Genomic DNA, 10,272 nt, shown 5'->3' on the forward strand with positions numbered 1-10,272 from the left:
CCGCGGATCAGGACTCCGCGGGTAAGAATAATTAGGCGCGCGGCCGCAAGGATCACCGAGGCCGCGCGCGCGGCCGACCTAATAGCGCCGCGAGTGGCCTATCTAGGTAATTGGGTCACCGACGTGTCTCCTGAGGACCCCGGTTCGGCACTGTCTAGCGAGCGCCCGACGAGAGTGGAGGTCCCGAGACGGAAGCGCGACTTAGAGAGAGCGAGAGAGGAGAGGACGATAAGGATCGTTACAGGACTGGTGAGACGACGTGGTCATCCTGCTGTCGCCGAATTAAGGTAGCAGGGTGGATGGGTCCCGAATTACCTATCGTTAAGAGATTATGCCGGACTTAGTTGCCGGCCCGTTACAAAATTGCGAGAGATTAGTTTTATTGTCGAGTCGCGGTATTAACGTAACGAAACTCTATTGGGAGAAACTACGACCCATCCACTCTCTTGCGTTTCCGCATATTCTCTCTCCCGCGTGGACAGTCTTCGCGCGTAACATTGTCGCGCGAAAATTACCGCGATTTACGCATTGCCGAATATTGTTCGAGGCGCAAAATCGGGGAGCTCATAAACGCTTTCGGGCTCATTAAAGTATTGATGTTGTCTTAAAAGAAAAGGCGTGATTACGTTTAATTTTGTGTATGGAATTTATGTACGGCGCACGCGGTGCGCCCTTACGCCGGCCCCTTTGTTGTCGCGCAAACCGCGCGGATCACGCGCCCGCGGCGTGGAGTAATATACCCGGTGGCGCATCGCCGATTTAATTAATCATTTTTTTTTGTTATTGGAGACACTACCTCGTTGCCGCGAATTAGTTAAATATTATTCATAACTCGGCACGGCGAACCACCGGTCGTATTGCCTCACCAAACTCTCAATCGTGCGTCTGTGCACGCCGCTTATTCCTGTATATTATATACTCATGTGTCTTATGAACAAAATTTAAATATATATTTTATTAACTGTAATTCCTCGGGTGATTTCTCGCCGCCACGCACCCGAACCCTTACCCGTACGGAGGCTAGCCGAGCGGGAAAGCTGCCGTCGCGATCTCTCTCTCTCTTGTGATTGACGCCCGCGAGAGGGCTTGGACAATAAGTCCGAGTAAATCAAGACTTAGCGTCCCGCAAATTTATTAATTGAGAGACGGTGCGGCTGCCGCACCTGGCGCCCAACTAAATCGAGATTTTAGTTTTCTTTTTTTATTTTTTTTTTGTTATAAATTTTTTTTTGTGATCGGACGGAGAGATCGCGCCGAAGGGAACCGATATTCCGCAGGAGACTTTTCTCCTTACGCGACGAATTGATATTCGCTGCGAATTCCGCGCGATACGGTTATACGATATTGACTTAAAAGAGGCAATATCGTTTCAAGTGCATTTGTAGAATTTATTTGCTCCTGCGTCTACATTGTTAATATCGTTTTGCTTTATTTTAACAACAATGGATAAAAATAATGCAGCAAAATCAATTTCGGTTTTTTACGCTGGACTAAGTATACTTTTAACAGGTGCAACAGGTTTTTTGGGCAAAATATATTTCGAAAAGCTACTGCGATCTTGTCCGGATGTTCGAGAAATATTTATCCTAAAAAAATCATAAAAATGAAAAGGTCAGGCCATGTTCAAAAGAAGGTACTCAAAAATTTAAACAATCTAATAATAAATTATCACAAAAAGTAACTGATATGTTATTCAAGGTGCCAGTTCAAAGTGAACATATGTAAAGTGTATATTATCTAAATTTAGTAATAATATATTACCATGAAAAGTAACTGTGATATTTTATTCAAGGTGCAAGTTCACATTGAATATACATACATATAAGTAAAACTGATTACAATTTGATTCTAGAAAATAAGTGTGATATGTTATTCTTAGTGCACAAAATATAATAGTCGTTTATAGAGATTTGATTTGAAATTCATATTAGCCCGTACAATGAAAAATAATTGCTCGTAATTCCAGAGTACCAATTTGTTAATGACTCAGAAAAATAACATGGCGGCTTGCTCTCAAAAAACTATGATGTTTCTCGATGTCCATTTAGAAATAATGTCGAAGCTCTTACAGAATAATTACTACAACATTTGAAGTACGAAAAGTATTACATTAGAAGAAGATTAGATTAGAATAAGGATTCAACGTATTTTTAAAAGCTCTACACACAACGAAGTGAATATACAAAACTATATACAAATACCTTTTTCTTCTGTGTTTCTGAAGAAAATTGTAAGTCAAATGAAACCTTGCACTTTGAGAACCATGTCACTTACTTTTCAGAGTCAAATTGATAAATTTTTTTTGTATATTTTAATGATATCTATTTCTCACTTGTATCTTGAATAATTAATATGTAATTTTTTATTGTATATTACGACAAATAATCAGTAAATTTTTTAAGCGTATAGCTTTATTGTAGTTGACCTGAGAACTGTACATTTATAAATTTTACTTAATATACACCCGTTTCGAGCAACAAGGCAAAGTTTTCTGATCAATAACTTACTCCCTGAAAATACGGTATAACACAAATCGGAAGTTGATACGAAAATTCGAAATTTTACTAAAGAAAGATTGGAGGTTTTTAATTTATACAATTTTCACAACTCTTATTTCAATTATTTATTCTACCCATCGAAAGTTTTTTGAGAGCAGGCCGCCATGTTATTTTTCTGAGTCATTAACAAATTGGTACTCTGGAATTACGAGCAATTATTTTTCATTGTACGGGCTAGTATGAATTTCAAATCAAATCTCTATAAACGACTATTATATTTTGTGCACTAAGAATAACATATCGCACTTATTTTCTAGAATCAAATTGTAATCAGTTTTACTTATATGTATGTATATTCAATGTGAACTTGCACCTTGAATAAAATATCACAGTTACTTTTCATGGTAATATATTATTACTAAATTTAGATAATATACACTTTACGTATGTTCACTTTGAACTGGCACCTTGAATAACATATCAGTTACTTTTCGTGATAATTTATTATTAGATCGTTTAAATTTTTGAGTACTTTCTTTTGAACATGGCCTGACCTTTTCATTTTTATGATTTTTTTAGGATATTACTTACTTTATAAAGTACAGATATATAGAGCAGCTTTCTATTAATTCAAGTATCACAAATACATGTATTTTCGATTCTTATCACATAACTTTGTATAAGTAACAATTTATGCAATACAGTTCAAAATAATTGAAATATATGGTATATATGTACATATATAAAATATATAATTATATTATAGTATACATATATATTTTATTTAATCATATATGTAAATGTTTGTATAATTGTAATAACTTTTAACGATACATTGCACATTTATTTCAATTGCAACAGAATGAATTTATATTTTTGTATGAATATTGAAAATAAAGAATGGGCCCCTCCATCGCCCATTCTCGTGAGAACGCAACCATATATTTTTCTTCGTCTCTCCGATTTTAACACGACATACATATTTCTGTCTGATAATTTTTTTCTGGATGATACTTTTTGAAATGTCATGAAGCCTAGGTTAAATTAGAAACTTATTGTACTCGTTTTAATGCAGCGCTTACAGCAGCTTTTATAAAGCGCCAGGGCAGCCGATATTTTATTTTGGCGCTTACGGCAACTTTTATACAGCGCTAGAACAGTTGATGTTTTAATGTAGCGTTTACGGCAGCCTTTATACAGCGCCAGAGCAGCCGATGTTTTATTTTGGCGCTTACGGCAGCCTTTATACAGCGCCATTATTTAATCTGTTCTAAGAACAATATGTATGCCCCTTGTGCTCCTTTGGGCCATTTTTTCTTGAACACTTCCATATCATTAGAGTAATACCATTCCGATTTTGTGTCAGCTCTCAACATACACGTGTAGTGACCACGATTCATTTCTTCACCTTCGTAAAATATAGCGCTTATTTCCTTGTACTTTTTTTTATTAATCGTGATATTACTCGTCGGCACGGCGTTAATTCGATTGTTGATAATTTTTTTAGAAGCACCGTTTACAAAAGTATATAAATTGAGCTGTATTACTACGACGGATAAAGTTGATTCGATTACGGTTTTCTTTTTCAACACGGTGCCCTTACATTCGTTACAATTGCCGTTTATCGTTTCCCATTTAGAAAATTCTACATTAATCAAACTTTGTAGAGTGACACCTTTTTTCCTTTTTAATGTCGAATGTATAAGTAATATTAGCAAACTACTGCTTTCCAGCTTAGTTACATTGTAATTACATTTGACATTCGAGCAACATGTTACGTGCTTTAATTCGAGTTCTAATACATCATTGATGTCGGAATACGTCGACATTAGAGTCGTAAAAGACATTAGAGCAGTTTCTTGATTTAAAATTGACGATTTTTAATAATTATAAAGTGATAAAGTCAAATTGTATTTGCATTATGACAAGTAATGAACAAACTATCAATACGTTACCTTAAAGAAAATTGATAATCCTAACTCTTTGATTACTGTGGAATGTGAATGTCCAAAGCTCTTAGGTTATATTTCAGTCAATTAACAATCAAAGAGCTTTATCACAATAAGCGTAGACCTATAATATTTAATTACACGCTATGGTTAATAAGTCCAATATCAGAACACGATAAAATGTTTAATTTTTTTTATTAAATTTAATTAATTTATTATTAAGAAATAGAATTGTAATATTTTCAAGTATTCTACAAAGTAAATGATATTTTACAAAAATAATAAAATTTTAATAACTTTAATTGTATATATTTGTTACACGTAACGTTTTCACCAACAGATTTAGAATATAATCATGTTAAATTATTATATTCCTTATTAATTTGATTGCATAGAAAATATTTAATTATCACGCACATGATTTTATATAATAAACAATTATCTCATCAATATGAATATGTGCAGATATAATATAATAAATATAAATATGTGAATATATTATTCTGTTTGCAATTTTTAATTATTAAATTATATTATTTCCAAATTATATGCATAATAGAGATGCAACAAAACTATTATTTTTTTTAAAAACTCCATATTCATCTTGACTAAGAGCCAAACGCGATGTTATTGCGACAAATTAAGATAAGAAATTTTTGGAAACTGAGGAATTTGAATCCTATGGTTGGGATCTCAGAAATTCCCCTTGTTCCTTCTCTTAACATCCCCTGTAAGAAAAAGACGAGAAAAATATTGGTCCGAAAGTCGGCTGAATCGGGAATCGAACCCGAGACCTTTCGCTTGCCGGGCGACTGCTCTTCCACAACTGAGCTATTCAGACACTTACAAATCAATATTTCTCTCAATGTTTATAACCCCCCACCCCCCCCCCCCTCCCACCAAGGCGTCGTACCTGGTCCAAACGCAACAAACCTATTATTATTATTATTATTAACTATTATTATTAACAATATATATTTGCAATCCAGATATTATATGAAACTATTCACACACAAGAAAAATAATATTTTGAAAAGTAATTGCTGGTGTACGATTACATTTTTGTTTAATTGGCAAACAAATATTTAATAAAATTTATTAATTTAAAAAAAGGAAAAAGAAAAATGAATCTTTTCAATATAAAAAAAATATAAATATATAAATAAATACATAATAACAAAATATATACATTCTAAGCATTTAAATAATAATACAATTTTAAAACAAGACCATTTATATAAATATTTATATACAACGTATTCTAATTATGTTATTCAATATTTTTCAATATTTCTCTCTAATAATTTATTTATAATAAATAAACACAATTTGAATGTAATACGTGATTGCCATTTTCCAAATTATGTAAGCGATTATCTAATCGTGTACATAAAATTTTTTAAATATTTCAAATGTATATCAATTGAGATATTTAATTTGAAATATTTATTTTATTATTATTTTGTACATATGCACAAAACATAACTTCGGAATATTTCAAATACATATTAATTGAAATATTTAATTTCAAATATTTATTTTACTATTATTTTGTAAATATACTTAAAACGTTACATATATAAGATATCGTGTAATAATTGTGAAGCTACATATATAGGACAAACGAAAAGACAATTAGGTACAAGAGTAAATAAACATAAAAATAATATTAGATTAGATTCTGCAAGGCACTCGGTGGTTTCTGATCATATTGTGAAATTTACACACAATTTCAATTGGAACGACACAAAAATCCTAGATTATGAAAAGAATTATTATAAAAGGTTGATATCAGAAATGATATATATTAAAGAAGAAAACAACAGTATCAACCTAAAAAAGGACACCGAGTCTTGACGGTTCTTATTTTGATATTTTAAAAAAATTGTCTACGTCATCTTAAAAATTGGGTATATATACAGCGCGCCGACATTGTGAGATACAGATATCGATTTGTTTTTTAAAAAGTACACATTGGGATTATGTTATCTAAAAAGAAATAATTGTTTAAAAAAAGTGTTATGTTCGTGACAAAAAAGTAAGTTAATACTATTTATTAAAAATTTAAAATGTAATATTTGAGCGGATATATTAATTTGTTCACAGTGTTGTTACATAATATAACAGCATGACATACAGAAATCTGACGCTCTAACTCAAGCCAACAAACATGAATTTTGTACTGCGTTCGTCATATGATAATCTCATAAATGTTGTATTTATAATAAGGTCGATATGACTAAATTAATTTTTTGACATATTAGCATGATATTGAAAAAGACTGTCGTACAGTCGAAACGTTTATCTTATCTTTTGTATATTAGGACGTAAATTAATAAAAAAATTTTTTAACTAATATCTTATAAGCTCGTTAAGTTGGCCTTTTATTATATCACATATTTTAAAACGTTACTTTCGGAATATTGCATATACACACCAATTGAGATATTTCATTTGAAATATTTATTTTACTATTATTTTGTAAATATACCTAAAACGATAACTTTGGAATGTTTTAAATATATATCAATTGAGATATTTCATTTGAAATATTTTTAATATATACTATGATGAAATATTTCAATTGTAACATTTATGAATTATATCAAAAACAAATACGTAAAATGTATCATTTGAAATCTAAATGAAACAATTTGAAACATTGCATGTATATTTCATGTTTAGTGGGTTAACGTTAACAGGAATTTTCAAGATCTCTGCAAGGTCAAATGAATATCAGCATCATCTGTCTTTCTTCAAATCCTATGGTGTTTGTTTGAAACATTTTTTCGTCTTGCATATTTAACAAGTTTATTTAAATGTCGTAGGAAGTTTTATTATCAATAAATCATCAATGCCTCTTAAAAATTCTTGTTTAATCTGTAAGTAAATCCTGTATTTATAAATCTTGTTTGTACAGAAATACCTATTTCATAAGTAAATTTTGTACTTGTAGTAGTAAACCTATTAATGGAAGATTCTTGAGATAATTGGGAGACGATTTTGCTTCTAACTATATTGATATATAAATTTATAAACTATATAGTTTTTTTCAAAAATTTTGATTTTTCTCAATATTTTATATACAAAATTTTTGAAACAAGATCGACGAAAAATTAATATTTTATGAGATACTTACGTTCATGCAAAATAATGTGTTAAAGATGTAAAATACCCTGTTAAATATTCTCTTTGTGATTATCTTATTCTTACAACTTATTGTTTTAATAATTATATTTCACTTTTACGCGATATTTTTATTCTTTTTATTATTCCCCTTATTTCTATATGTGTATATCGTCTATAATTCTTATAATTTCTTTTTTTTTAATTGCATCTTTTGCTATTTTTTATTTGTTTTCGAATTATTACCCTGTATACATATATATATATATTGTATATATATATATAATTTCTCTTTATAAAAAATCAATGTTTACAAGCAACTATTATAATAAATATATATATTTAAAATACATCTAATATATATAATTTTGATTTAAATCGTTTCACCCTTTATACTGCGCATGATGCAACACGCCTTAACCGAACAAATATTTTGGAAAATTGTTCGTTTATATACAAACAGCAAGTGAGTAATACAATATAGAATATAATATAAAAAAAATAAAATTACATAACTTAAATAATGTATAATAATAAAAGTTTTATAAAATGTCCCTTAATTTTCTTGCTTCTTCTGACATTATTTCATAATGGTGTTTTTTAGTTTTACAATTCCGCTATTTTTCTCGTTTTTCTACTAAATTTATTTTTAATTTCATTATTTTTACTATGAAAACCGCTTTTGTAGAAAGAAGTTGTTGATTTATCGTTGTCTCTTTTTCATATGCAGATTCATTGTTGTTTTGTTTATTTTTGTTTCATAATTTGTTATTTTTTGAAAATAATTTTTAAAATTATTTTTATTTTTTTTATTATTTCCCTTATTTATATATATGTATATTGTCCATAATTCTTATAATTTCTTTTCTTTTAATTGCATCTTTTGCTATTTTTTATTTGTTTTCTAATCTTTTTTAACAGGTTATTAAATATCTAACATCTCTTTTCCATTACCTTCTCCATTTTTCATTATTCTTCTCTCGTAGATCTACCTACTTATTTTTCTGATTTTTTGTTTTGTCTTTATTTTCTTTTAATTTGTTTTGTTATTGTTCAAAATCATTTTATAACTCTCCCAATACTTTGTTCAAATATAATCTGTTTTAGTGCTTTAATGAAAAATTAAATAATATATTATTTAATTGCATTTAAAATTATGTTATATTCTTTATTATCATAATATAAATATAAGATATATAAATAGATATATAAATTTATAAAGAAAAATGCAATTTTATATTTTGTTTCTTAGTATTTATTAAAATGTTTTATAACATAAATATTACACAAACAATTTTCACGTATTTGTAATGTTTTTCTACATATTTTAAATTTTTTGTGAATTTAGCCAATTACATCGCCCAAGTTTTATTAATTTTATGAGGGAAATTGCAGAATTACAAACAGATGATGATCTACGTTACTTGCATAATTGGGATTTGGAAAAGCATTATCCTCTCATAAAAATAATACGAGATTATAGTCATCCGGTGTACGAAACATTTTTCCGATGGTCCATAGAAAATATTAATGAATTATAGATTGATTGCTTACCTATTACTTATATTACAGAAACATATCCCGATTTTTACGATTTTTTTATATTCCATGGTATGCGCAAATTCAAGCAGAAAATCAAAACTATTATTTTTTCAAGAGGATAGTTGGATGATATTCAATATACAACAAATTGATAAATATCGATCATTGACTCATTATGACTTATTACTCGTCTTCATTTTACACACACATACACACAATTGATATTATTTTATATTTTTGTCTATTTTATTCATTATCGTATAAAAATCTGAAATATTCATTATATATAATTATAATAGTTTTAAAATGTTTTGTGTAATGTTCTGCATTATTTAATATATAATTAAGGTATACATCAGTGTTTTTTATATTATATCAATTAATATTAAAATTATATATTCATAAATATGTATTTTGTGCTAATAATAATAAAAATTATAAAAAAGTTAATTATATTTATAAAATTAATATAATAATAAGTGCAAAGTAACATACAATTTTCGTAACATTACATGTTACAGAAATTACACTGATTAATAAAAATAATTGTGAAGAAGTTAATCGGAATACAATTAGAAAATATGGTTGCAAAGTCAATGTAATAGCTATCAGATGCTTTAGTGAAATCAGCAGTGCACTGTCGAAGGAGATCATAAAATAAATAAGATTATTTTTGCCAAGTTATAGATTTTCTGCCTTAATACTAAATATCATATTTTAAATTATTACTGTGATGAAACCTAGACTGGTGATATCAAAAATTATTGTTACAATTAATTATGTTTAAAAATATTGGAAATTATGTATGAAAAATGTGTCATATTTCATGGTTTTTGAGAGAATGTGGATCATGTGCTGATTTTTTATTCTGAGCATTATAAAGAAGAATGTATACGTGTGTGTGTGTGTGTGTGTGTGTGTGTGTGTGTAGACTTCGTCTACTTGACATTAGAGCAGTTTCTTGATTTAAAATGTGCTATATTTAAATCATTTAATTATTTTTTTCGTTCAAGTACATTTAACAGCAAAAACTGCATATACGTAGGTATGTATTTAACTCTACTGCCATTACTTGAAACAAATACATTATTCGATATTAACAAATTGGAACTCTGGAATTACGAGTAATTATTTTTCATTGTACAGACTAGGTTTAA

This window comes from Nylanderia fulva, unplaced genomic scaffold, assembly GCF_048542155.1.
Source record: "Nylanderia fulva isolate GAGA-0341 unplaced genomic scaffold, ASM4854215v1 Scaffold347, whole genome shotgun sequence".
NCBI classification, from domain to species: domain Eukaryota; kingdom Metazoa; phylum Arthropoda; class Insecta; order Hymenoptera; family Formicidae; genus Nylanderia; species Nylanderia fulva.